The 25,228-nt window shown below is 49.3% G+C and overlaps 66 non-coding genes and 3 pseudogenes across 66 annotated transcripts; all 69 read right to left on the minus strand.

Annotated features, from left to right (window-relative positions):
* Positions 1–38: 38 nt before the first annotated feature.
* Positions 39–157, minus strand: LOC149761821 (5S ribosomal RNA). The gene has a single exon (XR_016412165.1). It is a non-coding gene; the product is annotated as a 5S ribosomal RNA (ribosomal RNA).
* A 246-nt stretch (positions 158–403) lies between these two features.
* On the minus strand, positions 404–522 carry LOC149761822 (5S ribosomal RNA). The gene has a single exon (XR_016404013.1). It is a non-coding gene; the product is annotated as a 5S ribosomal RNA (ribosomal RNA).
* Positions 523–769: 247 nt separating this feature from the next.
* LOC149761823 (5S ribosomal RNA) lies at positions 770–888 on the minus strand. Its single transcript, XR_016403411.1, has one exon. It is a non-coding gene; the product is annotated as a 5S ribosomal RNA (ribosomal RNA).
* Positions 889–1,134: 246 nt separating this feature from the next.
* Positions 1,135–1,253, minus strand: LOC149761824 (5S ribosomal RNA). The gene has a single exon (XR_016410096.1). It is a non-coding gene; the product is annotated as a 5S ribosomal RNA (ribosomal RNA).
* A 246-nt stretch (positions 1,254–1,499) lies between these two features.
* Positions 1,500–1,617, minus strand: LOC149761825 (5S ribosomal RNA; annotated as a pseudogene).
* Positions 1,618–1,864: 247 nt separating this feature from the next.
* On the minus strand, positions 1,865–1,983 carry LOC149761826 (5S ribosomal RNA). Its single transcript, XR_016412855.1, has one exon. It is a non-coding gene; the product is annotated as a 5S ribosomal RNA (ribosomal RNA).
* Positions 1,984–2,229: 246 nt separating this feature from the next.
* LOC149761827 (5S ribosomal RNA) lies at positions 2,230–2,348 on the minus strand. The gene has a single exon (XR_016401451.1). It is a non-coding gene; the product is annotated as a 5S ribosomal RNA (ribosomal RNA).
* Positions 2,349–2,594: 246 nt separating this feature from the next.
* LOC149761828 (5S ribosomal RNA) lies at positions 2,595–2,713 on the minus strand. Its single transcript, XR_016410097.1, has one exon. It is a non-coding gene; the product is annotated as a 5S ribosomal RNA (ribosomal RNA).
* A 246-nt stretch (positions 2,714–2,959) lies between these two features.
* Positions 2,960–3,078, minus strand: LOC149761829 (5S ribosomal RNA). The gene has a single exon (XR_016403260.1). It is a non-coding gene; the product is annotated as a 5S ribosomal RNA (ribosomal RNA).
* A 247-nt stretch (positions 3,079–3,325) lies between these two features.
* Positions 3,326–3,444, minus strand: LOC149761830 (5S ribosomal RNA). The gene has a single exon (XR_016403876.1). It is a non-coding gene; the product is annotated as a 5S ribosomal RNA (ribosomal RNA).
* A 247-nt stretch (positions 3,445–3,691) lies between these two features.
* Positions 3,692–3,810, minus strand: LOC149761831 (5S ribosomal RNA). The gene has a single exon (XR_016403412.1). It is a non-coding gene; the product is annotated as a 5S ribosomal RNA (ribosomal RNA).
* Positions 3,811–4,056: 246 nt separating this feature from the next.
* LOC149761832 (5S ribosomal RNA) lies at positions 4,057–4,175 on the minus strand. The gene has a single exon (XR_016410098.1). It is a non-coding gene; the product is annotated as a 5S ribosomal RNA (ribosomal RNA).
* A 246-nt stretch (positions 4,176–4,421) lies between these two features.
* On the minus strand, positions 4,422–4,539 carry LOC149761833 (5S ribosomal RNA; annotated as a pseudogene).
* Positions 4,540–4,786: 247 nt separating this feature from the next.
* Positions 4,787–4,905, minus strand: LOC149761834 (5S ribosomal RNA). Its single transcript, XR_016412856.1, has one exon. It is a non-coding gene; the product is annotated as a 5S ribosomal RNA (ribosomal RNA).
* Positions 4,906–5,151: 246 nt separating this feature from the next.
* LOC149761835 (5S ribosomal RNA) lies at positions 5,152–5,270 on the minus strand. The gene has a single exon (XR_016401452.1). It is a non-coding gene; the product is annotated as a 5S ribosomal RNA (ribosomal RNA).
* A 246-nt stretch (positions 5,271–5,516) lies between these two features.
* On the minus strand, positions 5,517–5,635 carry LOC149761836 (5S ribosomal RNA). Its single transcript, XR_016410099.1, has one exon. It is a non-coding gene; the product is annotated as a 5S ribosomal RNA (ribosomal RNA).
* A 246-nt stretch (positions 5,636–5,881) lies between these two features.
* LOC149761837 (5S ribosomal RNA) lies at positions 5,882–6,000 on the minus strand. Its single transcript, XR_016403261.1, has one exon. It is a non-coding gene; the product is annotated as a 5S ribosomal RNA (ribosomal RNA).
* A 247-nt stretch (positions 6,001–6,247) lies between these two features.
* Positions 6,248–6,366, minus strand: LOC149761838 (5S ribosomal RNA). The gene has a single exon (XR_016403877.1). It is a non-coding gene; the product is annotated as a 5S ribosomal RNA (ribosomal RNA).
* A 246-nt stretch (positions 6,367–6,612) lies between these two features.
* LOC149761839 (5S ribosomal RNA) lies at positions 6,613–6,731 on the minus strand. Its single transcript, XR_016410100.1, has one exon. It is a non-coding gene; the product is annotated as a 5S ribosomal RNA (ribosomal RNA).
* Positions 6,732–6,977: 246 nt separating this feature from the next.
* On the minus strand, positions 6,978–7,096 carry LOC149761840 (5S ribosomal RNA). Its single transcript, XR_016410102.1, has one exon. It is a non-coding gene; the product is annotated as a 5S ribosomal RNA (ribosomal RNA).
* A 247-nt stretch (positions 7,097–7,343) lies between these two features.
* LOC149761841 (5S ribosomal RNA) lies at positions 7,344–7,462 on the minus strand. Its single transcript, XR_016413031.1, has one exon. It is a non-coding gene; the product is annotated as a 5S ribosomal RNA (ribosomal RNA).
* Positions 7,463–7,708: 246 nt separating this feature from the next.
* Positions 7,709–7,827, minus strand: LOC149761842 (5S ribosomal RNA). Its single transcript, XR_016403413.1, has one exon. It is a non-coding gene; the product is annotated as a 5S ribosomal RNA (ribosomal RNA).
* Positions 7,828–8,073: 246 nt separating this feature from the next.
* LOC149761843 (5S ribosomal RNA) lies at positions 8,074–8,192 on the minus strand. The gene has a single exon (XR_016410103.1). It is a non-coding gene; the product is annotated as a 5S ribosomal RNA (ribosomal RNA).
* Positions 8,193–8,438: 246 nt separating this feature from the next.
* On the minus strand, positions 8,439–8,557 carry LOC149761844 (5S ribosomal RNA). Its single transcript, XR_016407779.1, has one exon. It is a non-coding gene; the product is annotated as a 5S ribosomal RNA (ribosomal RNA).
* Positions 8,558–8,804: 247 nt separating this feature from the next.
* Positions 8,805–8,923, minus strand: LOC149761845 (5S ribosomal RNA). The gene has a single exon (XR_016401194.1). It is a non-coding gene; the product is annotated as a 5S ribosomal RNA (ribosomal RNA).
* A 246-nt stretch (positions 8,924–9,169) lies between these two features.
* Positions 9,170–9,288, minus strand: LOC149761846 (5S ribosomal RNA). The gene has a single exon (XR_016401453.1). It is a non-coding gene; the product is annotated as a 5S ribosomal RNA (ribosomal RNA).
* Positions 9,289–9,534: 246 nt separating this feature from the next.
* On the minus strand, positions 9,535–9,653 carry LOC149761847 (5S ribosomal RNA). Its single transcript, XR_016403383.1, has one exon. It is a non-coding gene; the product is annotated as a 5S ribosomal RNA (ribosomal RNA).
* A 246-nt stretch (positions 9,654–9,899) lies between these two features.
* LOC149761848 (5S ribosomal RNA) lies at positions 9,900–10,018 on the minus strand. The gene has a single exon (XR_016400841.1). It is a non-coding gene; the product is annotated as a 5S ribosomal RNA (ribosomal RNA).
* A 245-nt stretch (positions 10,019–10,263) lies between these two features.
* LOC149761849 (5S ribosomal RNA) lies at positions 10,264–10,381 on the minus strand. Its single transcript, XR_016407696.1, has one exon. It is a non-coding gene; the product is annotated as a 5S ribosomal RNA (ribosomal RNA).
* A 247-nt stretch (positions 10,382–10,628) lies between these two features.
* LOC149761850 (5S ribosomal RNA) lies at positions 10,629–10,747 on the minus strand. The gene has a single exon (XR_016412857.1). It is a non-coding gene; the product is annotated as a 5S ribosomal RNA (ribosomal RNA).
* Positions 10,748–10,993: 246 nt separating this feature from the next.
* On the minus strand, positions 10,994–11,112 carry LOC149761851 (5S ribosomal RNA). Its single transcript, XR_016401454.1, has one exon. It is a non-coding gene; the product is annotated as a 5S ribosomal RNA (ribosomal RNA).
* Positions 11,113–11,358: 246 nt separating this feature from the next.
* On the minus strand, positions 11,359–11,477 carry LOC149761852 (5S ribosomal RNA). Its single transcript, XR_016405099.1, has one exon. It is a non-coding gene; the product is annotated as a 5S ribosomal RNA (ribosomal RNA).
* A 246-nt stretch (positions 11,478–11,723) lies between these two features.
* On the minus strand, positions 11,724–11,841 carry LOC149761853 (5S ribosomal RNA). The gene has a single exon (XR_016407566.1). It is a non-coding gene; the product is annotated as a 5S ribosomal RNA (ribosomal RNA).
* Positions 11,842–12,088: 247 nt separating this feature from the next.
* On the minus strand, positions 12,089–12,207 carry LOC149761854 (5S ribosomal RNA). The gene has a single exon (XR_016412858.1). It is a non-coding gene; the product is annotated as a 5S ribosomal RNA (ribosomal RNA).
* Positions 12,208–12,453: 246 nt separating this feature from the next.
* Positions 12,454–12,572, minus strand: LOC149761855 (5S ribosomal RNA). The gene has a single exon (XR_016401455.1). It is a non-coding gene; the product is annotated as a 5S ribosomal RNA (ribosomal RNA).
* A 246-nt stretch (positions 12,573–12,818) lies between these two features.
* Positions 12,819–12,937, minus strand: LOC149761856 (5S ribosomal RNA). Its single transcript, XR_016401373.1, has one exon. It is a non-coding gene; the product is annotated as a 5S ribosomal RNA (ribosomal RNA).
* Positions 12,938–13,183: 246 nt separating this feature from the next.
* On the minus strand, positions 13,184–13,301 carry LOC149761857 (5S ribosomal RNA). Its single transcript, XR_016407567.1, has one exon. It is a non-coding gene; the product is annotated as a 5S ribosomal RNA (ribosomal RNA).
* A 247-nt stretch (positions 13,302–13,548) lies between these two features.
* LOC149761858 (5S ribosomal RNA) lies at positions 13,549–13,667 on the minus strand. The gene has a single exon (XR_016412859.1). It is a non-coding gene; the product is annotated as a 5S ribosomal RNA (ribosomal RNA).
* Positions 13,668–13,913: 246 nt separating this feature from the next.
* On the minus strand, positions 13,914–14,032 carry LOC149761859 (5S ribosomal RNA). Its single transcript, XR_016407857.1, has one exon. It is a non-coding gene; the product is annotated as a 5S ribosomal RNA (ribosomal RNA).
* Positions 14,033–14,278: 246 nt separating this feature from the next.
* LOC149761860 (5S ribosomal RNA) lies at positions 14,279–14,396 on the minus strand. The gene has a single exon (XR_016409048.1). It is a non-coding gene; the product is annotated as a 5S ribosomal RNA (ribosomal RNA).
* A 247-nt stretch (positions 14,397–14,643) lies between these two features.
* On the minus strand, positions 14,644–14,762 carry LOC149761861 (5S ribosomal RNA). The gene has a single exon (XR_016403748.1). It is a non-coding gene; the product is annotated as a 5S ribosomal RNA (ribosomal RNA).
* A 246-nt stretch (positions 14,763–15,008) lies between these two features.
* Positions 15,009–15,127, minus strand: LOC149761862 (5S ribosomal RNA). The gene has a single exon (XR_016401456.1). It is a non-coding gene; the product is annotated as a 5S ribosomal RNA (ribosomal RNA).
* Positions 15,128–15,373: 246 nt separating this feature from the next.
* LOC149761863 (5S ribosomal RNA) lies at positions 15,374–15,492 on the minus strand. The gene has a single exon (XR_016401374.1). It is a non-coding gene; the product is annotated as a 5S ribosomal RNA (ribosomal RNA).
* Positions 15,493–15,738: 246 nt separating this feature from the next.
* On the minus strand, positions 15,739–15,856 carry LOC149761864 (5S ribosomal RNA). The gene has a single exon (XR_016407568.1). It is a non-coding gene; the product is annotated as a 5S ribosomal RNA (ribosomal RNA).
* Positions 15,857–16,103: 247 nt separating this feature from the next.
* On the minus strand, positions 16,104–16,222 carry LOC149761865 (5S ribosomal RNA). The gene has a single exon (XR_016412860.1). It is a non-coding gene; the product is annotated as a 5S ribosomal RNA (ribosomal RNA).
* A 246-nt stretch (positions 16,223–16,468) lies between these two features.
* On the minus strand, positions 16,469–16,587 carry LOC149761866 (5S ribosomal RNA). The gene has a single exon (XR_016407858.1). It is a non-coding gene; the product is annotated as a 5S ribosomal RNA (ribosomal RNA).
* A 246-nt stretch (positions 16,588–16,833) lies between these two features.
* Positions 16,834–16,951, minus strand: LOC149761867 (5S ribosomal RNA). Its single transcript, XR_016409049.1, has one exon. It is a non-coding gene; the product is annotated as a 5S ribosomal RNA (ribosomal RNA).
* Positions 16,952–17,198: 247 nt separating this feature from the next.
* On the minus strand, positions 17,199–17,317 carry LOC149761868 (5S ribosomal RNA). The gene has a single exon (XR_016403749.1). It is a non-coding gene; the product is annotated as a 5S ribosomal RNA (ribosomal RNA).
* A 246-nt stretch (positions 17,318–17,563) lies between these two features.
* On the minus strand, positions 17,564–17,682 carry LOC149761869 (5S ribosomal RNA). Its single transcript, XR_016407859.1, has one exon. It is a non-coding gene; the product is annotated as a 5S ribosomal RNA (ribosomal RNA).
* A 246-nt stretch (positions 17,683–17,928) lies between these two features.
* LOC149761870 (5S ribosomal RNA) lies at positions 17,929–18,046 on the minus strand. Its single transcript, XR_016409050.1, has one exon. It is a non-coding gene; the product is annotated as a 5S ribosomal RNA (ribosomal RNA).
* Positions 18,047–18,293: 247 nt separating this feature from the next.
* On the minus strand, positions 18,294–18,412 carry LOC149761871 (5S ribosomal RNA). Its single transcript, XR_016403750.1, has one exon. It is a non-coding gene; the product is annotated as a 5S ribosomal RNA (ribosomal RNA).
* A 246-nt stretch (positions 18,413–18,658) lies between these two features.
* Positions 18,659–18,777, minus strand: LOC149761872 (5S ribosomal RNA). The gene has a single exon (XR_016401457.1). It is a non-coding gene; the product is annotated as a 5S ribosomal RNA (ribosomal RNA).
* A 246-nt stretch (positions 18,778–19,023) lies between these two features.
* Positions 19,024–19,142, minus strand: LOC149761873 (5S ribosomal RNA). Its single transcript, XR_016401375.1, has one exon. It is a non-coding gene; the product is annotated as a 5S ribosomal RNA (ribosomal RNA).
* A 246-nt stretch (positions 19,143–19,388) lies between these two features.
* Positions 19,389–19,506, minus strand: LOC149761874 (5S ribosomal RNA). Its single transcript, XR_016407569.1, has one exon. It is a non-coding gene; the product is annotated as a 5S ribosomal RNA (ribosomal RNA).
* Positions 19,507–19,753: 247 nt separating this feature from the next.
* On the minus strand, positions 19,754–19,872 carry LOC149761875 (5S ribosomal RNA). Its single transcript, XR_016412861.1, has one exon. It is a non-coding gene; the product is annotated as a 5S ribosomal RNA (ribosomal RNA).
* A 246-nt stretch (positions 19,873–20,118) lies between these two features.
* On the minus strand, positions 20,119–20,237 carry LOC149761876 (5S ribosomal RNA). Its single transcript, XR_016407860.1, has one exon. It is a non-coding gene; the product is annotated as a 5S ribosomal RNA (ribosomal RNA).
* Positions 20,238–20,483: 246 nt separating this feature from the next.
* On the minus strand, positions 20,484–20,601 carry LOC149761877 (5S ribosomal RNA). Its single transcript, XR_016409051.1, has one exon. It is a non-coding gene; the product is annotated as a 5S ribosomal RNA (ribosomal RNA).
* Positions 20,602–20,848: 247 nt separating this feature from the next.
* On the minus strand, positions 20,849–20,967 carry LOC149761878 (5S ribosomal RNA). The gene has a single exon (XR_016403751.1). It is a non-coding gene; the product is annotated as a 5S ribosomal RNA (ribosomal RNA).
* A 246-nt stretch (positions 20,968–21,213) lies between these two features.
* On the minus strand, positions 21,214–21,332 carry LOC149761879 (5S ribosomal RNA). The gene has a single exon (XR_016401458.1). It is a non-coding gene; the product is annotated as a 5S ribosomal RNA (ribosomal RNA).
* Positions 21,333–21,578: 246 nt separating this feature from the next.
* On the minus strand, positions 21,579–21,697 carry LOC149761880 (5S ribosomal RNA). The gene has a single exon (XR_016402276.1). It is a non-coding gene; the product is annotated as a 5S ribosomal RNA (ribosomal RNA).
* A 247-nt stretch (positions 21,698–21,944) lies between these two features.
* On the minus strand, positions 21,945–22,063 carry LOC149761881 (5S ribosomal RNA). The gene has a single exon (XR_016401196.1). It is a non-coding gene; the product is annotated as a 5S ribosomal RNA (ribosomal RNA).
* A 246-nt stretch (positions 22,064–22,309) lies between these two features.
* LOC149761882 (5S ribosomal RNA) lies at positions 22,310–22,428 on the minus strand. Its single transcript, XR_016403338.1, has one exon. It is a non-coding gene; the product is annotated as a 5S ribosomal RNA (ribosomal RNA).
* Positions 22,429–22,674: 246 nt separating this feature from the next.
* On the minus strand, positions 22,675–22,793 carry LOC149761883 (5S ribosomal RNA). The gene has a single exon (XR_016406655.1). It is a non-coding gene; the product is annotated as a 5S ribosomal RNA (ribosomal RNA).
* Positions 22,794–23,039: 246 nt separating this feature from the next.
* Positions 23,040–23,158, minus strand: LOC149761884 (5S ribosomal RNA). Its single transcript, XR_016412895.1, has one exon. It is a non-coding gene; the product is annotated as a 5S ribosomal RNA (ribosomal RNA).
* A 247-nt stretch (positions 23,159–23,405) lies between these two features.
* On the minus strand, positions 23,406–23,524 carry LOC149761885 (5S ribosomal RNA). Its single transcript, XR_016400815.1, has one exon. It is a non-coding gene; the product is annotated as a 5S ribosomal RNA (ribosomal RNA).
* Positions 23,525–23,770: 246 nt separating this feature from the next.
* LOC149761886 (5S ribosomal RNA) lies at positions 23,771–23,889 on the minus strand. Its single transcript, XR_016403339.1, has one exon. It is a non-coding gene; the product is annotated as a 5S ribosomal RNA (ribosomal RNA).
* Positions 23,890–24,135: 246 nt separating this feature from the next.
* LOC149761887 (5S ribosomal RNA) lies at positions 24,136–24,254 on the minus strand (annotated as a pseudogene).
* Positions 24,255–24,500: 246 nt separating this feature from the next.
* Positions 24,501–24,619, minus strand: LOC149761888 (5S ribosomal RNA). The gene has a single exon (XR_016412896.1). It is a non-coding gene; the product is annotated as a 5S ribosomal RNA (ribosomal RNA).
* Positions 24,620–24,866: 247 nt separating this feature from the next.
* On the minus strand, positions 24,867–24,985 carry LOC149761889 (5S ribosomal RNA). Its single transcript, XR_016400816.1, has one exon. It is a non-coding gene; the product is annotated as a 5S ribosomal RNA (ribosomal RNA).
* Between the last annotated feature and the right edge of the window lie 243 nt (positions 24,986–25,228).

Consider the following 25,228-nt stretch of genomic DNA (forward strand, 5'->3'; position numbering starts at 1 on the left):
ATATTATCAAAAAATAAAAATGCGGGCAAAAAATAAAAAGGGTGCAACACGAGGACTTCCCAGGGGGTCACCCATCCTAGTACTACTCTCGCCCAAGCACGCTTAACTGCGGAGTTCTGATGGGATCCGGTGCATTAGTGCTGGTATGATCGCACCCAAGACATGCCCTTCGAAACTCCCTTTTAATACAAAGCAGCAGACCTCGACGGCCCGAGACATTCGCGCTGCCGGGGCCGTTCTGGCGTATGATTCAACGCGCTGTTCCGCTATGCGGCATGGCACCGCCAGTCTCCGGACTCAGTTTATTTTCGGGGGGAAAAAATTATCCGAAGAGGAAAAGCCAAAAGCCAAAAAATTAAAAATAGATATTATCAAAAAATAAAAAAGCGGGCAAAAAATAAAAGGGGTGCAACACGAGGACTTCCCAGGGGGTAACCCATCCTAGTACTACTCTCGCCCAAGCACGCTTAACTGCGGAGTACTGATGGGATCCGGTGCATTAGTGCTGGTATGATCGCACCCATGATATGCCCTTCGAAACTCCCTTTTATGGCAAAGCAGCAGACCTCGACGGCCCGAGACATTCGCGCTGCCGGAGCCGTTCTGGCGTAGGATTCAACGCGCTGGTCCCGCTATGCGGCATGGCACCGCCAGTCTCCGGACTCAGTTTATTTTCGGGGGAAAAAAATTATCCGAAGAGGAAAAGCCAAAAGCCAAAAAATTAAAAATAAATATTATCAAAAAATAAAAAAGCGGGCAAAAAATAAAAGGGGTGCAACACGAGGACTTCCCAGGGGGTCACCCATCCTAGTACTACTCTCGCCCAAGCACGCTTAACTGCTGAGTTCTGATGGGATCCGGTGCATTAGTGCTGGTATGATCGCACCCATGACATGCCCTTCGAAACTCCCTTTTAAAACAAAGCAGCAGACCTCGACGGCCCGAGACATTCGCGCTGCGGGGGCCGTTCTGGCGTATGATTCAACACGCTGTTCCGCTATGCGGCATGGCACCGCCAGTCTCCGGACTCAGTTTATTTTCGGGGGGAAAAAATTATCCGAAGAGGAAAAGCCAAAAGCCGAAAAATTAAAAATAAATGTTATCAAAAAATAAAAAAGCGGGCAAAAAATAAAAGGGGTGCAACACGAGGACTTCCCAGGGGGTCACCCATCCTAGTACTACTCTCGCCCAAGCACGCTTAACTGCGGAGTTCTGATGGGATCCGGTGCATTAGTGCTGGTATGATCGCACCCATGATATGCCCTTCGAAACTCCCTTTTATGACAAAGCAGCAGACCTCGACGTCCCGAGACATTCGCGCTGCCGGGGCCGTTCTGGCGTAGGATTCAACGCGCTGTTCCGCTATGCGGCATGGCACCGCGAGTCTCCGGACTCAGTTTATTTTCGAGGGAAAAAAATTATCCGAAGAGGAAAAGCCAAAAGCCGAAAAATTAAAAATAAATATTATCAAAAAATAAAAAAGCGGGCAAAAAATAAAAGGGGTGCAACACGAGGACTTCCTGGGGGTCACCCATCCTAGTACTACTCTCGCCCAAGCACGCTTAACTGCGCAGTTCTGATGGGATCCGGTGCATTAGTGCTGGTATGATCGCACCCATGATATGCCCTTCGAAACTCCCTTTTATGACAAAGCAGCAGACCTCGACCGCCCGAGACATTCGCGCTGCCGGGGCCGTTCTGGCGTAGGATTCGACGCGCTGGTCCCGCTATGCGGCATGGCACCGCCAGTCTCCGGACTCAGTTTATTGTCGGGGGAAAAAAATTATCCGAAGTGGAAAAGCCAAAAGCCAAAAAATTAAAAATAAATATTATCAAAAAATAAAAAAGCGGGCAAAAAATAAAAAGGGTGCAACACGAGGACTTCTCAGGGGGTCACCCATCCTAGTACTACTCTCGCCCAAGCACGCTTAACTGCGGAGTTCTGATGGGATCCGGTGCATTAGTGCTGGTATGATCGCACCCAAGACATGCCCTTCGAAACTCCCTTTTATGACAAAGCAGCAGACCTCGACGGCCCGAGACATTCGCGCTGCCGGGGCCGTTCTGGCGTAGGATTCAACACGCTGTTCCGCTATGCGGCATGGCACCGCCAGTCTCCGGACTCAGTTTATTTTTGGGGGAAAAAAATTATCCGAAGAGGAAAAGACAAAAGCCGAAAAATAAAAAATAAATGTTATCAAAAAATAAAAAAGCAGGCAAAAAATAAAAGGGGTGCAACACGAGGACTTCCCAGGGGGTCACCCATCCTAGTACTACTCTCGCCCAAGCACGCTTAACTGCAGAGTTCTGATGGGATCCGGTGCATTAGTGCTGGTATGATCGCACCCATGATATGCCCTTCGAAACTCCCTTTTATGACAAAGCAGCAGACCTCGACGGCCCGAGACATTCGCGCTGCCGGGGCCGTTCTGGCGTAGGATTCAACGCGCTGTTCCGCTATGCGGCATGGCACCGCGAGTCTCCGGACTCAGTTTATTTTCGAGGGAAAAAAATTATCCGAAGAGGAAAAGCCAAAAGCCGAAAAATTAAAAATAAATATTATCAAAAAATAAAAAAGCGGGCAAAAAATAAAAGGGGTGCAACACGAGGACTTCCCAGGGGGTCACCCATCCTAGTACTACTCTCGCCCAAGCACGCTTAACTGCGGAGTTCTGATGGGATCCGGTGCATTAGTGCTGGTATGATCGCACCCATGACATGCCCATCGAAACACCCTTTTATGACAAAGCAGCAGACCTCGACGGCCCGAGACATTCGCGCTGCCGGGGCCGTTCTGGCGTAGGATTCAACGCGCAGTTCCGCTATGCGGCATGGCACCGCGAGTCTTCGGACTCAGTTTATTTTCGAGGGAAAAAAATTATCCGAAGAGGAAAAGCCAAAAGCCGAAAAATTAAAAATAAATATTACCAAAAAATAAAAAAGCGGGCAAAAAATAAAAAGGGTGCAACACGAGGACTTTCCAGGGGGTCACCCATCCTAGTACTACTCTCGCCCAAGCACGCTTAACTGCGGAGTTCTGATGGGATCCGGTGCATTAGTGCTGGTATGATCGCACCCATGACATGCCCTTCGAAACTCCCTAGTATGACAAAGCAGCAGACCTCGACGGCCCGAGACATTCACGCTGCCGGGGCCGTTCTGGCGTAGGATTCAACGCGCTGGTCCCGCTATGCGGCATGGCACCGCCAATCTCCGGACTCAGTTTATTGTCGGAGGAAAAAAATTATCCGAAGAGGAAAAGCCAAAAGCCGAAAAATTAAAAATAAATATTATCAAAAAATAAAAAAGCGGGCAAAAAATAAAAAGGGTGCAACACAAGGACTTCCCAGGGGATCACCCATCCTAGTACTACTCTCGCCCAAGCACGCTTAACTGCGGAGTTCTGATGGGATCCGGTGCATTAGTGCTGGTATGATCGCACCCATGATATGCCCTTCGAAACTCCCTTTTATGGCAAAGCAGCAGACCTCGACGGCCCGAGACATTCGCGCTGCCGGAGCCGTTCTGGCGTAGGATTCAACGCGCTGGTCCCGCTATGCGGCATGGCACCGCCAGTCTCCGGACTCAGTTTATTTTCGGGGGAAAAAAATTATCCGAAGAGGAAAAGCCAAAAGCCAAAAAATTAAAAATAAATATTATCAAAAAATAAAAAAGCGGGCAAAAAATAAAAGGGGTGCAACACGAGGACTTCCCAGGGGGTCACCCATCCTAGTACTACTCTCGCCCAAGCACGCTTAACTGCTGAGTTCTGATGGGATCCGGTGCATTAGTGCTGGTATGATCGCACCCATGACATGCCCTTCGAAACTCCCTTTTAAAACAAAGCAGCAGACCTCGACGGCCCGAGACATTCGCGCTGCGGGGGCCGTTCTGGCGTATGATTCAACACGCTGTTCCGCTATGCGGCATGGCACCGCCAGTCTCCGGACTCAGTTTATTTTCGGGGGGAAAAAATTATCCGAAGAGGAAAAGCCAAAAGCCGAAAAATTAAAAATAAATGTTATCAAAAAATAAAAAAGCGGGCAAAAAATAAAAGGGGTGCAACACGAGGACTTCCCAGGGGGTCACCCATCCTAGTACTACTCTCGCCCAAGCACGCTTAACTGCGGAGTTCTGATGGGATCCGGTGCATTAGTGCTGGTATGATCGCACCCATGATATGCCCTTCGAAACTCCCTTTTATGACAAAGCAGCAGACCTCGACGTCCCGAGACATTCGCGCTGCCGGGGCCGTTCTGGCGTAGGATTCAACGCGCTGTTCCGCTATGCGGCATGGCACCGCGAGTCTCCGGACTCAGTTTATTTTCGAGGGAAAAAAATTATCCGAAGAGGAAAAGCCAAAAGCCGAAAAATTAAAAATAAATATTATCAAAAAATAAAAAAGCGGGCAAAAAATAAAAGGGGTGCAACACGAGGACTTCCTGGGGGTCACCCATCCTAGTACTACTCTCGCCCAAGCACGCTTAACTGCGCAGTTCTGATGGGATCCGGTGCATTAGTGCTGGTATGATCGCACCCATGATATGCCCTTCGAAACTCCCTTTTATGACAAAGCAGCAGACCTCGACCGCCCGAGACATTCGCGCTGCCGGGGCCGTTCTGGCGTAGGATTCGACGCGCTGGTCCCGCTATGCGGCATGGCACCGCCAGTCTCCGGACTCAGTTTATTGTCGGGGGAAAAAAATTATCCGAAGAGGAAAAGCCAAAAGCCAAAAAATTAAAAATAAATATTATCAAAAAATAAAAAAGCGGGCAAAAAATAAAAAGGGTGCAACACGAGGACTTCTCAGGGGGTCACCCATCCTAGTACTACTCTCGCCCAAGCACGCTTAACTGCGGAGTTCTGATGGGATCCGGTGCATTAGTGCTGGTATGATCGCACCCAAGACATGCCCTTCGAAACTCCCTTTTATGACAAAGCAGCAGACCTCGACGGCCCGAGACATTCGCGCTGCCGGGGCCGTTCTGGCGTAGGATTCAACACGCTGTTCCGCTATGCGGCATGGCACCGCCAGTCTCCGGACTCAGTTTATTTTTGGGGGAAAAAAATTATCCGAAGAGGAAAAGACAAAAGCCGAAAAATAAAAAATAAATGTTATCAAAAAATAAAAAAGCAGGCAAAAAATAAAAGGGGTGCAACACGAGGACTTCCCAGGGGGTCACCCATCCTAGTACTACTCTCGCCCAAGCACGCTTAACTGCAGAGTTCTGATGGGATCCGGTGCATTAGTGCTGGTATGATCGCACCCATGATATGCCCTTCGAAACTCCCTTTTATGACAAAGCAGCAGACCTCGACGGCCCGAGACATTCGCGCTGCCGGGGCCGTTCTGGCGTAGGATTCAACGCGCTGTTCCGCTATGCGGCATGGCACCGCGAGTCTCCGGACTCAGTTTATTTTCGAGGGAAAAAAATTATCCGAAGAGGAAAAGCCAAAAGCCGAAAAATTAAAAATAAATATTATCAAAAAATAAAAAAGCGGGCAAAAAATAAAAGGGGTGCAACACGAGGACTTCCCAGGGGGTCACCCATCCTAGTACTACTCTCGCCCAAGCACGCTTAACTGCGGAGTTCTGATGGGATCCGGTGCATTAGTGCTGGTATGATCGCACCCATGACATGCCCATCGAAACACCCTTTTATGACAAAGCAGCAGACCTCGACGGCCCGAGACATTCGCGCTGCCGGGGCCGTTCTGGCGTAGGATTCAACGCGCAGTTCCGCTATGCGGCATGGCACCGCGAGTCTTCGGACTCAGTTTATTTTCGAGGGAAAAAAATTATCCGAAGAGGAAAAGCCAAAAGCCGAAAAATTAAAAATAAATATTACCAAAAAATAAAAAAGCGGGCAAAAAATAAAAAGGGTGCAACACGAGGACTTTCCAGGGGGTCACCCATCCTAGTACTACTCTCGCCCAAGCACGCTTAACTGCGGAGTTCTGATGGGATCCGGTGCATTAGTGCTGGTATGATCGCACCCATGACATGCCCTTCGAAACTCCCTAGTATGACAAAGCAGCAGACCTCGACGGCCCGAGACATTCACGCTGCCGGGGCCGTTCTGGCGTAGGATTCAACGCGCTGGTCCCGCTATGCGGCATGGCACCGCCAATCTCCGGACTCAGTTTATTGTCGGAGGAAAAAAATTATCCGAAGAGGAAAAGCCAAAAGCCGAAAAATTAAAAATAAATATTATCAAAAAATAAAAAAGCGGGCAAAAAATAAAAAGGGTGCAACACAAGGACTTCCCAGGGGATCACCCATCCTAGTACTACTCTCGCCCAAGCACGCTTAACTGCGGAGTTCTGATGGGATCCGGTGCATTAGTGCTGGTATGATCGCACCCAAGACATGCCCTTCGAAACTCCCTTTTAAAACAAAGCAGCAGACCTCGACGCCCCGAGACATTCACGCTGCGGGGGCCGTTCTGGCGTATGATTCAACACGCTGTTCCGCTATGCGGCATGGCACCGCCAGTCTCCGGACTCAGTTTATTTTCGGGGGGAAAAAATTATCCGAAGAGGAAAAGCCAAAAGCCAAAAAATTAAAAATAAATATTATCAAAAAATAAAAAAGTGGGCAAAAAATAAAAGGGGTGCAACACGAGGACTTCCCAGGGGGTCACCCATCCTAGTACTACTCTCGCCCAAGCACGCTTAACTGCGGAGTTCTGATGGGATCCGGTGCATTAGTGCTGGTATGATCGCACCCCTGACATGCCCATCGAAACACCCTTTTATGACAAAGCAGCAGACCTCGACGGCCCGAGATATTCGCGCTGCCGGGGCCGTTCTGGCGTAGGATTCAACGCGCTGTTCCGCTATGCGGCATGGCTCCGCGAGTCTCCGGACTCAGTTTATTTTCGAGGGAAAAAAATTATCCGAAGAGGAAAAGCCAAAAGCCGAAAAATTAAAAATAAATGTTATCAAAAAATAAAAAAGCGGGCAAAAAATAAAAGGGGTGCAACACGAGGACTTCCCAGGGGGTCACCCATCCTAGTACTACTCTCGCCCAAGCACGCTTAACTGCGGAGTTCTGATGGGATCCGGTGCATTAGTGCTGGTATGATCGCACCCATGACATGCCCTTCGAAACTCCCTTTTATGACAAAGCAGCAGACCTCGACGGCCCGAGACATTCACGCTGCCGGGGCCGTTCTGGCGTAGGATTCAACGCGCTGGTCCCGCTATGCGGCATGGCACCGCCAGTCTCCGGACTCAGTTTATTGTTGGAGGAAAAAAATTATCCGAAGAGGAAAAGCCAAAAGCCGAAAAATTTAAATTAAATATTATCAAAAAATAAAAATGCGGGCAAAAAATAAAAAGGGTGCAACACGAGGACTTCCCAGGGGGTCCCCCATCCTAGTACTACTCTCGCCCAAGCACGCTTAACTGCGGAGTTCTGATGGGATCCGGTGCATTAGTGCTGGTATGATCGCACCCAAGACATGCCCTTCGAAACTCCCTTTTAATACAAAGCAGCAGACCTCGACGGCCCGAGACATTCGCGCTGCCGGGGCCGTTCTGGCGTATGATTCAACGCGCTGTTCCGCTATGCGGCATGGCACCGCCAGTCTCCGGACTCAGTTTATTTTCGGGGGGAAAAAATTATCCGAAGAGGAAAAGCCAAAAGCCAAAAAATTAAAAATAGATATTATCAAAAAATAAAAAAGCGGGCAAAAAATAAAAGGGGTGCAACACGAGGACTTCCCAGGGGGTCACCCATCCTAGTACTACTCTCGCCCAAGCACGCTTAACTGCTGAGTTCTGATGGGATCCGGTGCATTAGTGCTGGTATGATCGCACCCATGACATGCCCTTCGAAACTCCCTTTTAAAACAAAGCAGCAGACCTCGACGGCCCGAGACATTCGCGCTGCCGGGGCCGTTCTGGCGTAGGATTCAACGCGCTGTTCCGCTATGCGGCATGGCACCGCGAGTCTCCGGACTCAGTTTATTTTCGAGGGAAAAAAATTATCCGAAGAGGAAAAGCCAAAAGCCGAAAAATTAAAAATAAATATTATCAAAAAATAAAAAAGCGGGCAAAAAATAAAAGGGGTGCAACACGAGGACTTCCCAGGGGGTCACCCATCCTAGTACTACTCTCGCCCAAGCACGCTTAACTGCGGAGTTCTGATGGGATCCGGTGCATTAGTGCTGGTATGATCGCACCCATGACATGCCCATCGAAACACCCTTTTATGACAAAGCAGCAGACCTCGACGGCCCGAGACATTCGCGCTGCCGGGGCCGTTCTGGCGTAGGATTCAACGCGCTGTTCCGCTATGCGGCATGGCACCGCGAGTCTCCCGACTCAGTTTATTTTCGGGGGAAAAAAATTATCCGAAGAGGAAAAGCCAAAAGCCGAAAAATTAAAAATAAATGTTATCGAAAAATAAAAAAGCGGGCAAAAAATAAAAGGGGTGCAACACGAGGACTTCCCAGGGGGTCACCCATCCTAGTGCTACTCTCGCCCAAGCACGCTTAACTGCGAAGTTCTGATGGGATCCGGTGCAATAGTGCTGGTATGATCGCACCCATGATATGCCCTTCGAAACTCCCTTTTATGACAAAGCAGCAGACCTCGACCGCCCGAGACATTCGCGCTGCCGGGGCCGTTCTGGCGTAGGATTCAACGCGCTGGTCCCGCTATGCGGCATGGCACCGCCAGTCTCCGGGCTCAGTTTATTGTCGGGGGAAAAAAATTATCCGAAGAGGAAAAGCCAAAAGCCAAAAAATTAAAAATAAATATTATCAAAAAATAAAAAAGCGGGCAAAAAATAAAAAGGGTGCAACACGAGGACTTCTCAGGGGGTCACCCATCCTAGTACTACTCTCGCCCAAGCACGCTTAACTGCGGAGTTCTGATGGGATCCGGTGCATTAGTGCTGGTATAATCGCACCCAAGACATGCCCTTCGAAACTCCCTTTTATGACAAAGCAGCAGACCTCGACGGCCCAAGACATTCGCGCTGCCGGGGCCGTTCTGGCGTAGGATTCAACACGCTGTTCCGCTATGCGGCATGGCACCGCCAGTCTCCGGACTCAGTTTATTTTCGGGGGAAAAAAATTATCCGAAGAGGAAATGACAAAAGCCGAAAAATAAAAAATAAATGTTATCAAAAAATAAAAAAGCGGGCAAAAAATAAAAGGGGTGCAACACGAGGACTTCCCAGGGGGTCACCCATCCTAGTACTACTCTCGCCCAAGCACGCTTAACTGCAGAGTTCTGATGGGATCCGGTGCATTAGTGCTGGTATGATCGCACCCATGACATGCCCTTCGAAACTCCCTTTTAGGACAAAGCAGCAGACCTCGACGGCCCGAGACATTCGCGCTGCCGGGGCCGTTCTGGCGTATGATTCAACGTGCTGTTCCACTATGCGGCATGGCACCGCCAGTCTCCGGACTCAGTTTATTTTCGGGGGAAAAAAATTATCCGAAGAGGAAAAGCCAAAAGCCGAAAAATAAAAAATAAATGTTATCAAAAAATAAAAAAGCGGGCAAAAAATAAAAGGGGTGCAACACGAGGACTTCCCAGGGGGTCACCCATCCTAGCACTACTCTCGCCCAAGCACGCTTAACTGCGGAGTTCTGATGGGATCCGGTGCATTAGTGCTGGTATGATCGCACCCAATACATGCCCATCGAAACACCCTTTTATGACAAAGCAGCAGACCTCGACGGCCCGAGACATTCGCGCTGCCGGGGCCGTTCTGGCGTAGGATTCAACGCGCTGTTCCGCTATGCGGCATGGCACCGCGAGTCTCCGGACTCAGTTTATTTTCGAGGGAAAAAAATTATCCGAAGAGGAAAAGCCAAAAGCCGAAAAATTAAAAATAAATGTTATCAAAAAATAAAAAAGCGGGCAAAAAATAAAAGGGGTGCAACACGAGGACTTCCCAGGGGGTCACCCATCCTAGTACTACTCTCGCCCAAGCACGCTTAACTGCGGAGTTCTGATGGGATCCGGTGCATTAGCGCTGGTATGATCGCACCCATGATATGCCCTTCGAAACTCCCTTTTATGACAAAGCAGCAGACCTCGACGGCCCGAGACATTCGCGCTGCCGGGGCCGTTCTGGCGTAGGATTCAACGCGCTGTTCCGCTATGCGGCATGGCACCGCGAGTCTCCGGACTCAGTTTATTTTCGAGGGAAAAAATTATCCGAAGAGGAAAAGCCAAAAGCCGAAAAATTAAAAATAAATATTATCAAAAAATAAAAAAGCGGGCAAAAAATAAAAGGGGTGCAACACGAGGACTTCCTGGGGGTCACCCATCCTAGTACTACTCTCGCCCAGGCACGCTTAACTGCGAAGTTCTGATGGGATCCGGTGCATTAGTGCTGGTATGATCGCACCCACGATATGCCCTTCGAAACTCCCTTTTATGACAAAGCAGCAGACCTCGACCGCCCGAGACATTCGCGCTGCCGGGGCCGTTCTGGCGTAGGATTCGACGCGCTGGTCCCGCTATGCGGCATGGCACCGCCAGTCTCCGGACTCAGTTTATTGTCGGGGAAAAAAAATTATCCGAAGAGGAAAAGCCAAAAGCCAAAAAATTAAAAATAAATATTATCAAAAAATAAAAAAGTGGGCAAAAAATAAAAAGGGTGCAACACGAGGACTTCTCAGGGGGTCACCCATCCTAGTACTACTCTCGCCCAAGCACGCTTAACTGCGGAGTTCTGATGGGATCCGGTGCATTAGTGCTGGTATGATCGCACCCAAGACATGCCCTTCGAAACTCCCTTTTATGACAAAGCAGCAGACCTCGACGGCCCGAGACATTCGCGCTGCCGGGGCCGTTCTGGCGTAGGATTCAACACGCTGTTCCGCTATGCGGCATGGCACCGCCAGTCTCCGGACTCAGTTTATTTTCGGGGGAAAAAAATTATCCGAAGAGGAAAAGACAAAAGCCGAAAAATAAAAAATAAATGTTATCAAAAAATAAAAAAGCAGGCAAAAAATAAAAGGGGTGCAACACGAGGACTTCCCAGGGGGTCACCCATCCTAGTACTACTCTCGCCCAAGCACGCTTAACTGCAGAGTTCTGATGGGATCCGGTGCATTAGTGCTGGTATGATCGCACCCATGATATGCCCTTCGAAACTCCCTTTTATGACAAAGCAGCAGACCTCGACGGCTCGAGACATTCACGCTGCCGGGGCCGTTCTGGCGTAGGATTCAACGCGCTGTTCCGCTATGCGGCATGGCACCGCGAGCCTCCGGACTCAGTTTATTTTCGAGGGAAAAAAATTATCCGAAGAGGAAAAGCCAAAAGCCGAAAAATTAAAAATAAATATTATCAAAAAATAAAAAAGCGGGCAAAAAATAAAAGGGGTGCAACACGAGGACTTCCCAGGGGGTCACCCATCCTAGTACTACTGTCGCCCAAGCACGCTTAACTGCGGAGTTCTGATGGGATCCGGTGCATTAGTGCTGGTATGATCGCACCCATGACATGCCCATCGAAACACCCTTTTATGACAAAGCAGCAGACCTCGACGGCCCGAGACATTCGCGCTGCCGGGGCCGTTCTAGCGTAGGATTCAACGCGCTGTTCCGCTATGCGGCATGGCACCGCGAGTCTCCGGACTCAGTTTATTTTCGAGGGAAAAAAATTATCCGAAGAGGAAAAGCCAAATGCCGAAAAATTAAAAATAAATATTATCAAAAAATAAAAAAGTGGGCAAAAAATAAAAGGGGTGCAACACGAGGACTTCCTGGGGGTCACCCATCCTAGTACTACTCTCGCCCAAGCACGCTTAACTGCGAAGTTCTGATGGGATCCGGTGCATTAGTGCTGGTATGATCGCACCCACGATATGCCCTTCGGAACTCCCTTTTATGACAAAGCAGCAGACCTCGACCGCCCGAGACATTCGCGCTGCCGGGGCCGTTCTGGCGTAGGATTCGACGCGCTGGTCCCGCTATGCGGCATGGCACCGCCAGTCTCCGGACTCAGTTTATTGTCGGGAGAAAAAAATTATCCGAAGAGGAAAAGCCAAAAGCCAAAAAATTAAAAATAAATATTATCAAAAAATAAAAAAGCGGGCAAAAAATAAAAAGGGTGCAACACGAGGACTTCTCAGGGGGTCACCCATCCTAGTACTACTCTCGCCCAAGCACGCTTAACTGCGGAGTTCTGATGGGATCCGGTGCATTAGTGCTGGTATGATCGCACCCAAGACATGCCCTTCGAAACTCCCTTTTATGACAAAGCAGCAGACCTCGACGGCCCGAGACATTCGCGCTGCCGGGGCCGTTCTGGCGTAGGATTCAACACGCTGTTCCGCTATGCGGCATGGCACCGCCAGTCTCCGGACTCAGTTTATTTTCGGGGGAAAAAAATTATCCGAAGAGGAAAAGACAAAAGCCGAAAAATAAAAAATAAATGTTATCAAAAAATAAAAAAGCAGGCAAAAAATAAAAGGGGTGCAACACGAGGACTTCCCAGGGGGTCACCCATCCTAGTACTACTCTCGCCCAAGCACGCTTAACTGCAGAGTTCTGATGGGATCCGGTGCATTAGTGCTGGTATGATCGCACCCATGATATGCCCTTCGAAACTCCCTTTTATGACAAAGCAGCAGACCTCGACGGCCCGAGACATTCGCGCTGCCGGGGCCGTTCTGGCGTAGGATTCAACGCGCTGTTCCGCTATGCGGCATGGCACCGCGAGCCTCCGGACTCAGTTTATTTTCGAGGGAAAAAAATTATCCGAAGAGGAAAAGCCAAAAGCCGAAAAATTAAAAATAAATATTATCAAAAAATAAAAAAGCGGGCAAAAAATAAAAGGGGTGCAACACGAGGACTTCCCAGGGGGTCACCCATCCTAGTACTACTCTCGCCCAAGCACGCTTAACTGCGGAGTTCTGATGGGATCCGGTGCATTAGTGCTAGTATGATCGCACCCATGACATGCCCATCGAAACACCCTTTTATGACAAAGCAGCAGACCTCGACGGCCCGAGACATTCGCGCTGCCGGGGCCGTTCTGGCGTAGGATTCAACGCGCTGTTCCGCTATGCGGCATGGCACCGCGAGTCTCCGGACTCAGTTAATTTTCGAGGGAAAAAAATTATCCGAAGAGGAAAAGCCAAAAGCCGAAAAATTAAAAATAAATATTATCAAAAAATAAAAAAGCGGGCAAAAAATAAAAGGGGTGCAACACGAGGACTTCCTGGGGGTCACCCATCCTAGTACTACTCTCGCCCAAGCACGCTTAACTGCGAAGTTCTGATGGGATCCGGTGCATTAGTGCTGGTATGATCGCACCCACGATATGCCCTTCGAAACTCCCTTTTATGACAAAGCAGCAGACCTCGACCGCCCGAGACATTCGCGCTGCCGGGGCCGTTCTGGCGTAGGATTCGACGCGCTGGTCCCGCTATGCGGCATGGCACCGCCAGTCTCCGGACTCAGTTTATTGTCGGGGGAAAAAAATTATCCGAAGAGGAAAAGCCAAAAGCCAAAAAATTAAAAATAAATATTATCAAAAAATAAAAAAGCGGGCAAAAAATAAGAAGGGTGCAACACGAGGACTTCTCAGGGGGTCACCCATCCTAGTACTACTCTCGCCCAAGCACGCTTAACTGCGGAGTTCTGATGGGATCCGGTGCATTAGTGCTGGTATGATCGCACCCAAGACATGCCCTTCGAAACTCCCTTTTATGACAAAGCAGCAGACCTCGACGGCCCGAGACATTCGCGCTGCCGGGGCCGTTCTGGCGTAGGATTCAACGCGCTGTTCCGCTATGCGGCATGGCACCGCGAGCCTCCGGACTCAGTTTATTTTCGAGGGAAAAAAATTATCCGAAGAGGAAAAGCCAAAAGCCGAAAAATTAAAAATAAATATTATCAAAAAATAAAAAAGCGGGCAAAAAATAAAAGGGGTGCAACACGAGGACTTCCCAGGGGGTCACCCATCCTAGTACTACTCTCGCCCAAGCACGCTTAACTGCGGAGTTCTGATGGGAGCCGGTGCATTAGTGCTGTTATGATCGCACCCATGATATGCCCTTCGAAACTCCCTTTTATGACAAAGCAGCAGACCTCGACGGCCCGCGACATTCGCGCTGCCGGGGCCGTTCTGGCGTAGGATTCAACGCGCTGTTCCGCTATGCGGCATGGCACCGCGAGTCTCCGGACTCAGTTTATTTTCGAGGGAAAAAAATTATCCGAAGAGGAAAAGCCAAAAGCCGAAAAATTAAAAATAAATATTATCAAAAAATAAAAAAGCGGGCAAAAAATAAAAGGGGTGCAACACGAGGACTTCCTGGGGGTCACCCATCCTAGTACTACTCTCGCCCAAGCACGCTTAACTGCGAAGTTCTGATGGGATCCGGTGCATTAGTGTTGGTATGATCGCACCCACGATATGCCCTTCGAAACTCCCTTTTATGACAAAGCAGCAGACCTCGACCGCCCGAGACATTCGCGCTGTCGGGGCCGTTCTGGCGTAGGATTCGACGCGCTGGTCCCGCTATGCGGCATGGCACCGCCAGTCTCCGGACTCAGTTTATTGTCGGGGGAAAAAAATTATCCGAAGAGGAAAAGCCAAAAGCCAAAAAATTAAAAATAAATATTATCAAAAAATAAAAAAGCGGGCAAAAAATAAAAAGGGTGCAACACGAGGACTTCTCAGGGGGTCACCCATCCTAGTACTACTCTCGCCCAAGCACGCTTAACTGCGGAGTTCTGATGGGATCCGGTTCATTAGTGCTGGTATGATCGCACCCAAGACATGCCCTTCGAAACTCCCTTTTATGACAAAGCAGCAGACCTCGACGGCCCGAGACATTCGCGCTGCCGGGGCCGTTCTGGCGTAGGATTCAACACGCTGTTCCGCTATGCGGCATGGCACCGCCAGTCTCCGGACTCAGTTTATTTTCGGGGGAAAAAAATTATCCGAAGAGGAAAAGACAAAAGCCGAAAAATAAAAAATAAATGTTATCAAAAAATAAAAAAGCAGGCAAAAAATAAAAGGGGTGCAACACGAGGACTTCCCAGGGGGTCACCCATCCTAGTACTACTCTCGCCCAAGCACGCTTAACTGCAGAGTTCTGATGGGATCCGGTGCATTAGTGCTGGTATGATCGCACCCATGATATGCCCTTCGAAACTCCCTTTTATGACAAAGCAGCAGACCTCGACGGCCCGAGACATTCGCGCTGCCGGGGCCGTTCTGGCGTAGGATTCAACGCGCTGTTCCGCTATGCGGCATGGCACCGCGAGCCTCCGGACTCAGTTTATTTTCGAGGGAAAAAAATTATCCGAAGAGGAAAAGCCAAAAGCCGAAAAATTAAAAATAAATATTATCAAAAAATAAAAAAGCGGGCAAAAAATAAAAGGGGTGCAACACGAGGACTTCCCAGGGGGTCACCCATCCTAGTACTACTCTCGCCCAAGCACGCTTAACTGCGGAGTTCTGATGGGATCCGGTGCATTAGTGCTAGTATGATCGCACCCATGACATGCCCATCGAAACACCCTTTTATGACAAAGCAGCAGACCTCGACGGCCCGAGACATTCGCGCTGCCGGGGCCGTTCTGGCGTAGGATTCAACGCGCTGTTCCGCTATGCGGCATGGCACCGCGAGTCTCCGGACTCAGTTAATTTTCGAGGGAAAAAAATTATCCGAAGAGGAAAAGCCAAAAGCCGAAAAATTAAAAATAAATATTATCAAAAAATAAAAAAGCGGGCAAAAAATAAAAGGGGTGCAACACGAGGACTTCCTGGGGGTCACCCATCCTAGTACTACTCTCGCCCAAGCACGCTTAACTGCGAAGTTCTGATGGGATCCGGTGCATTAGTGCTGGTATGATCGCACCCACGATATGCCCTTCGAAACTCCCTTTTATGACAAAGCAGCAGACCTCGACCGCCCGAGACATTCGCGCTGCCGGGGCCGTTCTGGCGTAGGATTCGACGCGCTGGTCCCGCTATGCGGCATGGCACCGCCAGTCTCCGGACTCAGTTTATTGTCGGGGGAAAAAAATTATCCGAAGAGGAAAAGCCAAAAGCCAAAAAATTAAAAATAAATATTATCAAAAAATAAAAAAGCGGGCAAAAAATAAGAAGGGTGCAACACGAGGACTTCTCAGGGGGTCACCCATCCTAGTACTACTCTCGCCCAAGCACGCTTAACTGCGGAGTTCTGATGGGATCCGGTGCATTAGTGCTGGTATGATCGCACCCAAGACATGCCCTTCGAAACTCCCTTTTATGACAAAGCAGCAGACCTCGACGGCCCGAGACATTCGCGCTGCCGGGGCCGTTCTGGCGTAGGATTCAACGCGCTGTTCCGCTATGCGGCATGGCACCGCGAGCCTCCGGACTCAGTTTATTTTCGAGGGAAAAAAATTATCCGAAGAGGAAAAGCCAAAAGCCGAAAAATTAAAAATAAATATTATCAAAAAATAAAAAAGCGGGCAAAAAATAAAAGGGGTGCAACACGAGGACTTCCCAGGGGGTCACCCATCCTAGTACTACTCTCGCCCAAGCACGCTTAACTGCGGAGTTCTGATGGGAGCCGGTGCATTAGTGCTGTTATGATCGCACCCATGATATGCCCTTCGAAACTCCCTTTTATGACAAAGCAGCAGACCTCGACGGCCCGCGACATTCGCGCTGCCGGGGCCGTTCTGGCGTAGGATTCAACGCGCTGTTCCGCTATGCGGCATGGCACCGCGAGTCTCCGGACTCAGTTTATTTTCGAGGGAAAAAAATTATCCGAAGAGGAAAAGCCAAAAGCCGAAAAATTAAAAATAAATATTATCAAAAAATAAAAAAGCGGGCAAAAAATAAAAGGGGTGCAACACGAGGACTTCCTGGGGGTCACCCATCCTAGTACTACTCTCGCCCAAGCACGCTTAACTGCGAAGTTCTGATGGGATCCGGTGCATTAGTGTTGGTATGATCGCACCCACGATATGCCCTTCGAAACTCCCTTTTATGACAAAGCAGCAGACCTCGACCGCCCGAGACATTCGCGCTGTCGGGGCCGTTCTGGCGTAGGATTCGACGCGCTGGTCCCGCTATGCGGCATGGCACCGCCAGTCTCCGGACTCAGTTTATTGTCGGGGGAAAAAAATTATCCGAAGAGGAAAAGCCAAAAGCCAAAAAATTAAAAATAAATATTATCAAAAAATAAAAAAGCGGGCAAAAAATAAAAAGGGTGCAACACGAGGACTTCTCAGGGGGTCACCCATCCTAGTACTACTCTCGCCCAAGCACGCTTAACTGCGGAGTTCTGATGGGATCCGGTTCATTAGTGCTGGTATGATCGCACCCAAGACATGCCCTTCGAAACTCCCTTTTATGACAAAGCAGCAGACCTCGACGGCCCGAGACATTCGCGCTGCCGGGGCCGTTCTGGCGTAGGATTCAACGCGCTGTTCCGCTATGCGGCATGGCACCGCGAGCCTCCGGACTCAGTTTATTTTCGAGGGAAAAAAATTATCCGAAGAGGAAAAGCCAAAAGCCGAAAAATTAAAAATAAATATTATCAAAAAATAAAAAAGCGGGCAAAAAATAAAAGGGGTGCAACACGAGGACTTCCCAGGGGGTCACCCATCCTAGTACTACTCTCGCCCAAGCACGCTTAACTGCGGAGTTCTGATGGGAGCCGGTGCATTAGTGCTGTTATGATCGCACCCATGATATGCCCTTCGAAACTCCCTTTTATGACAAAGCAGCAGACCTCGACGGCCCGCGACATTCGCGCTGCCGGGGCCGTTCTGGCGTAGGATTCAACGCGCTGTTCCGCTATGCGGCATGGCACCGCGAGTCTCCGGACTCAGTTTATTTTCGAGGGAAAAAAATTATCCGAAGAGGAAAAGCCAAAAGCCGAAAAATTAAAAATAAATATTATCAAAAAATAAAAAAGCGGGCAAAAAATAAAAGGGGTGCAACACGAGGACTTCCTGGGGGTCACCCATCCTAGTACTACTCTCGCCCAAGCACGCTTAACTGCGAAGTTCTGATGGGATCCGGTGCATTAGTGTTGGTATGATCGCACCCACGATATGCCCTTCGAAACTCCCTTTTATGACAAAGCAGCAGACCTCGACCGCCCGAGACATTCGCGCTGTCGGGGCCGTTCTGGCGTAGGATTCGACGCGCTGGTCCCGCTATGCGGCATGGCACCGCCAGTCTCCGGACTCAGTTTATTGTCGGGGGAAAAAAATTATCCGAAGAGGAAAAGCCAAAAGCCAAAAAATTAAAAATAAATATTATCAAAAAATAAAAAAGCGGGCAAAAAATAAAAAGGGTGCAACACGAGGACTTCTCAGGGGGTCACCCATCCTAGTACTACTCTCGCCCAAGCACGCTTAACTGCGGAGTTCTGATGGGATCCGGTTCATTAGTGCTGGTATGATCGCACCCAAGACATGCCCTTCGAAACTCCCTTTTATGACAAAGCAGCAGACCTCGACGGCCCGAGACATTCGCGCTGCCGGGGCCGTTCTGGCGTAGGATTCAACACGCTGTTCCGCTATGCGGCATGGCACCGCCAGTCTCCGGACTCAGTTTATTTTCGGGGGAAAAAAATTATCCGAAGAGGAAAAGACAAAAGCCGAAAAATAAAAAATAAATGTTATCAAAAAATAAAAAAGCAGGCAAAAAATAAAAGGGGTGCAACACGAGGACTTCCCAGGGGGTCACCCATCCTAGTACTACTCTCGCCCAAGCACGCTTAACTGCAGAGTTCTGATGGGATCCGGTGCATTAGTGCTGGTATGATCGCACCCATGATATGCCCTTCGAAACTCCCTTTTATGACAAAGCAGCAGACCTCGACGGCCCGAGACATTCGCGCTGCCGGGGCCGTTCTGGCGTAGGATTCAACGCGCTGTTCCGCTATGCGGCATGGCACCGCGAGCCTCCGGACTCAGTTTATTTTCGAGGGAAAAAAATTATCCGAAGAGGAAAAGCCAAAAGCCGAAAAATTAAAAATAAATATTATCAAAAAATAAAAAAGCGGGCAAAAAATAAAAGGGGTGCAACACGAGGACTTCCCAGGGGGTCACCCATCCTAGTACTACTCTCGCCCAAGCACGCTTAACTGCGGAGTTCTGATGGGATCCGGTGCATTAGTGCTAGTATGATCGCACCCATGACATGCCCATCGAAACACCCTTTTATGACAAAGCAGCAGACCTCGACGGCCCGAGACATTCGCGCTGCCGGGGCCGTTCTGGCGTAGGATTCAACGCGCTGTTCCGCTATGCGGCATGGCACCGCGAGTCTCCGGACTCAGTTAATTTTCGAGGGAAAAAAATTATCCGAAGAGGAAAAGCCAAAAGCCGAAAAATTAAAAATAAATATTATCAAAAAATAAAAAAGCGGGCAAAAAATAAAAGGGGTGCAACACGAGGACTTCCTGGGGGTCACCCATCCTAGTACTACTCTCGCCCAAGCACGCTTAACTGCGAAGTTCTGATGGGATCCGGTGCATTAGTGCTGGTATGATCGCACCCACGATATGCCCTTCGAAACTCCCTTTTATGACAAAGCAGCAGACCTCGACCGCCCGAGACATTCGCGCTGCCGGGGCCGTTCTGGCGTAGGATTCGACGCGCTGGTCCCGCTATGCGGCATGGCACCGCCAGTCTCCGGACTCAGTTTATTGTCGGGGGAAAAAAATTATCCGAAGAGGAAAAGCCAAAAGCCAAAAAATTAAAAATAAATATTATCAAAAAATAAAAAAGCGGGCAAAAAATAAGAAGGGTGCAACACGAGGACTTCTCAGGGGGTCACCCATCCTAGTACTACTCTCGCCCAAGCACGCTTAACTGCGGAGTTCTGATGGGATCCGGTGCATTAGTGCTGGTATGATCGCACCCAAGACATGCCCTTCGAAACTCCCTTTTATGACAAAGCAGCAGACCTCGACGGCCCGAGACATTCGCGCTGCCGGGGCCGTTCTGGCGTAGGATTCAACGCGCTGTTCCGCTATGCGGCATGGCACCGCGAGCCTCCGGACTCAGTTTATTTTCGAGGGAAAAAAATTATCCGAAGAGGAAAAGCCAAAAGCCGAAAAATTAAAAATAAATATTATCAAAAAATAAAAAAGCGGGCAAAAAATAAAAGGGGTGCAACACGAGGACTTCCCAGGGGGTCACCCATCCTAGTACTACTCTCGCCCAAGCACGCTTAACTGCGGAGTTCTGATGGGAGCCGGTGCATTAGTGCTGTTATGATCGCACCCATGATATGCCCTTCGAAACTCCCTTTTATGACAAAGCAGCAGACCTCGACGGCCCGCGACATTCGCGCTGCCGGGGCCGTTCTGGCGTAGGATTCAACGCGCTGTTCCGCTATGCGGCATGGCACCGCGAGTCTCCGAACTCAGTTTATTTTCGAGGGAAAAAAATTATCCGAAGAGGAAAAGCCAAAAGCCGAAAAATTAAAAATAAATATTATCAAAAAATAAAAAAGCGGGCAAAAAATAAAAGGGGTGCAACACGAGGACTTCCTGGGGGTCACCCATCCTAGTACTACTCTCGCCCAAGCACGCTTAACTGCGAAGTTCTGATGGGATCCGGTGCATTAGTGTTGGTATGATCGCACCCACGATATGCCCTTCGAAACTCCCTTTTATGACAAAGCAGCAGACCTCGACCGCCCGAGACATTCGCGCTGTCGGGGCCGTTCTGGCGTAGGATTCGACGCGCTGGTCCCGCTATGCGGCATGGCACCGCCAGTCTCCGGACTCAGTTTATTGTCGGGGGAAAAAAATTATCCGAAGAGGAAAAGCCAAAAGCCAAAAAATTAAAAATAAATATTATCAAAAAATAAAAAAGCGGGCAAAAAATAAAAAGGGTGCAACACGAGGACTTCTCAGGGGGTCACCCATCCTAGTACTACTCTCGCCCAAGCACGCTTAACTGCGGAGTTCTGATGGGATCCGGTTCATTAGTGCTGGTATGATCGCACCCAAGACATGCCCTTCGAAACTCCCTTTTATGACAAAGCAGCAGACCTCGACGGCCCGAGACATTCGCGCTGCCGGGGCCGTTCTGGCGTAGGATTCAACACGCTGTTCCGCTATGCGGCATGGCACCGCCAGTCTCCGGACTCAGTTTATTTTCGGGGGAAAAAAATTATCCGAAGAGGAAAAGACAAAAGCCGAAAAATAAAAAATAAATGTTATCAAAAAATAAAAAAGCAGGCAAAAAATAAAAGGGGTGCAACACGAGGACTTCCCAGGGGGTCACCCATCCTAGTACTACTCTCGCCCAAGCACGCTTAACTGCAGAGTTCTGATGGGATCCGGTGCATTAGTGCTGGTATGATCGCACCCATGACATGCCCATCGAAACACCCTTTTATGACAAAGCAGCAGACCTCGACGGCCCGAGACATTCGCGCTGCCGGGGCCGTTCTGGCGTAGGATTCAACGCGCTGTTCCGCTATGCGGCATGGCACCGCGAGTCTCCGGACTCAGTTTATTTTCGAGGGAAAAAAATTATCCGAAGAGGAAAAGCCAAAAGCCGAAAAATTAAAAATAAATATTATCAAAAAATAAAAAAGCGGGCAAAAAATAAAAGGGGTGCAACACGAGGACTTCCCAGGGGGTCACCCATCCTAGTACTACTCTCGCCCAAGCACGCTTAACTGCGAAGTTCTGATGGGATCCGGTGCATTAGTGCTGGTATGATCGCACCCATGATATGCCCTTCGAAACTCCCTTTTATGACAAAGCAGCAGACCTCGACCGCCCGAGACATTCGCGCTGCCAGGGCCGTTCTGGCGTAGGATTCAACGCGCTGGTCCCGCTATGCGGCATGGCACCGCCAGTCTCCGGACTCAGTTTATTGTCGGGGGAAAAAAATTATCCGAAGAGGAAAAGCCAAAAGCCAAAAAATTAAAAATAAATATTATCAAAAAATAAAAAAGCGGGCAAAAAATAAAAAGGGTGCAACACGAGGACTTCTCAGGGGGTCACCCATCCTAGTACTACTCTCGCCCAAGCACGCTTAACTGCGGAGTTCTGATGGGATCCGGTGCATTAGTGCTGGTATAATCGCACCCAAGACATGCCCTTCGAAACTCCCTTTTATGACAAAGCAGCAGACCTCGACGGCCCGAGACATTCGCGCTGCCGGGGCCGTTCTGGCGTAGGATTCAACACGCTGTTCCGCTATGCGGCATGGCACCGCCAGTCTCCGGACTCAGTTTATTTTCGGGGGAAAAAAATTATCCGAAGAGGAAAAGACAAAAGCCGAAAAATAAAAAATAAATGTTATCAAAAAATAAAAAAGCGGGCAAAAAATAAAAGGGGTGCAACACGAGGACTTCCCAGGGGGTCACCCATCCTAGTACTACTCTCGCCCAAGCACGCTTAACTGCAGAGTTCCGATGGGATCCGGTGCATTAGTGCTGGTATGATCGCACCCATGACATGCCCTTCGAAACTCCCTTTTATGACAAAGCAGCAGACCTCGACGGCCCGAGACATTCGCGCTGCCGGGGCCGTTTTGGCGTATGATTCAACGCGCTGTTCCACTATGCGGCATGGCACCGCCAGTCTCCGGACTCAGTTTATTTTCGGGGGAAAAAAATTATCCGAAGAGGAAAAGCCAAAAGCCAAAAAATTAAAAATAAATATTATCAAAAAATAAAAAAGCGGGCAAAAAATAAAAAGGGTGCAACACGAGGACTTCCCAGGGGGTCACCCATCCTAGTACTTCTCTCGCCCAAGCACGCTTAACTGCGGAGTTATGATGGGATCCGGTGCATTAGTGCTGGTATGATCGCACCCATGACATGCCCTTCGAAACTCCCTTTTATGACAAAGCAGCAGACCGCGACGGCACGAGACATTCGCGCTGCCGGGGCCGTTCTGGCGTAGGATTTAACGCGCTGTTCCGCTATGCGGCATGGCACCGCCAGTCTCCGGACTCAGTTTATTTTCGGGAAAAAAAAATTATCCGAAGAGGAAAAGCCAAAAGCCGAAAAATTAAAAATAAATATTATCAAAAAATAAAAAAGCGGGCAAAAAATAAAAAGAGTGCAACACGAGGACTTCCCAGGGGGTCACCCATCCTAGTACTACTCTCGCCCAAGCACGCTTAACTGCGGAGTTCTGATGGGATCCGGTGCATTAGTGCTGGTATGATCGCACCCATGACATGCCCTTCGAAACTCCCTTTTATGACAAAGCAGCAGACCTCGACGGCCCGAGACATTCACGCTGCCGGGGCCGTTCTGGCGTAGGATTCAACGCGCTGGTCCCGCTATGCGGCATGGCACCGCCAGTCTCCGGACTCAGTTTATTGTCGGAGGAAAAAAATTATCCGAAGAGGAAAAGCCAAAAGCCGAAAAATTAAAAATAAATATTATCAAAAAATAAAAAAGCGGGCAAAAAATAAAAAGGGTGCAACACGAGGACTTCCCAGGGGGTCACCCATCCTAGTACTACTCTCGCCCAAGCACGCTTAACTGCGGAGTTCTGATGGGATCCGGTGCATTAGTGCTGGTATAATCGCACCCAAGACATGCCCTTCGAAACTCCCTTTTATGACAAAGCAGCAGACCTCGACGGCCCGAGACATTCGCGCTGCCGGGGCCGTTCTGGCGTAGGATTCAACACGCTGTTCCGCTATGCGGCATGGCACCGCCAGTCTCCGGACTCAGTTTATTTTCGGGGGAAAAAAATTATCCGAAGAGGAAAAGACAAAAGCCGAAAAATAAAAAATAAATGTTATCAAAAAATAAAAAAGCGGGCAAAAAATAAAAGGGGTGCAACACGAGGACTTCCCAGGGGGTCACCCATCCTAGTACTACTCTCGCCCAAGCACGCTTAACTGCAGAGTTCCGATGGGATCCGGTGCATTAGTGCTGGTATGATCGCACCCATGACATGCCCTTCGAAACTCCCTTTTATGACAAAGCAGCAGACCTCGACGGCCCGAGACATTCGCGCTGCCGGGGCCGTTTTGGCGTATGATTCAACGCGCTGTTCCACTATGCGGCATGGCACCGCCAGTCTCCGGACTCAGTTTATTTTCGGGGGAAAAAAATTATCCGAAGAGGAAAAGCCAAAAGCCAAAAAATTAAAAATAAATATTATTAAAAAATAAAAAAGCGGGCAAAAAATAAAAAGGGTGCAACATGAGGACTTCCCAGGGGGTCACCCATCCTAGTACTTCTCTCGCCCAAGCACGCTTAACTGCGGAGTTATGATGGGATCCGGTGCATTAGTGCTGGTATGATCGCACCCATGACATGCCCTTCGAAACTCCCTTTTATGACAAAGCAGCAGACCGCGACGGCACGAGACATTCGCGCTGCCGGGGCCGTTCTGGCGTAGGATTCAACGCGCTGTTCCGCTATGCGGCATGGCACCGCCAGTCTCCGGACTCAGTTTATTTTCGGAAAAAAAAAATTATCCGAAGAGGAAAAGCCAAAAGCCGAAAAATTAAAAATAAATATTATCAAAAAATAAAAAAGCGGGCAAAAAATAAAAAGAGTGCAACACGAGGACTTCCCAGGGGGTCACCCATCCTAGTACTACTCTCGCCCAAGCACGCTTAACTGCGGAGTTCTGATGGGATCCGGTGCATTAGTGCTGGTATGATCGCACCCATGACATGCCCTTCGAAACTCCCTTTTATGACAAAGCAGCAGACCTCGACGGCCCGAGACATTCACGCTGCCGGGGCCGTTCTGGCGTAGGATTCAACGCGCTGGTCCCGCTATGCGGCATGGCACCGCCAGTCTCCGGACTCAGTTTATTGTCGGAGGAAAAAAATTATCCGAAGAGGAAAAGCCAAAAGCCGAAAAATTAAAAATAAATATTATCAAAAAATAAAAAAGCGGGCAAAAAATAAAAAGGGTGCAACACGAGGACTTCCCAGGGGGTCACCCATCCTAGTACTACTCTCGCCCAAGCACGCTTAACTGCGGAGTTCTGATGGGATCCGGTGCATTAGTGCTGGTATAATCGCACCCAAGACATGCCCTTCGAAACTCCCTTTTATGACAAAGCAGCAGACCTCGACGGCCCGAGACATTCGCGCTGCCGGGGCCGTTCTGGCGTAGGATTCAACACGCTGTTCCGCTATGCGGCATGGCACCGCCAGTCTCCGGACTCAGTTTATTTTCGGGGGAAAAAAATTATCCGAAGAGGAAAAGACAAAAGCCGAAAAATAAAAAATAAATGTTATCAAAAAATAAAAAAGCGGGCAAAAAATA

The sequence above is a fragment of the Phoenix dactylifera genome, chromosome 4 (genome assembly GCF_051530095.1).
Source record: "Phoenix dactylifera cultivar Ajwa chromosome 4, Ajwa_hap1_PhDact_Kaust_v1.1, whole genome shotgun sequence".
Classification (NCBI taxonomy): domain Eukaryota; kingdom Viridiplantae; phylum Streptophyta; class Magnoliopsida; order Arecales; family Arecaceae; genus Phoenix; species Phoenix dactylifera.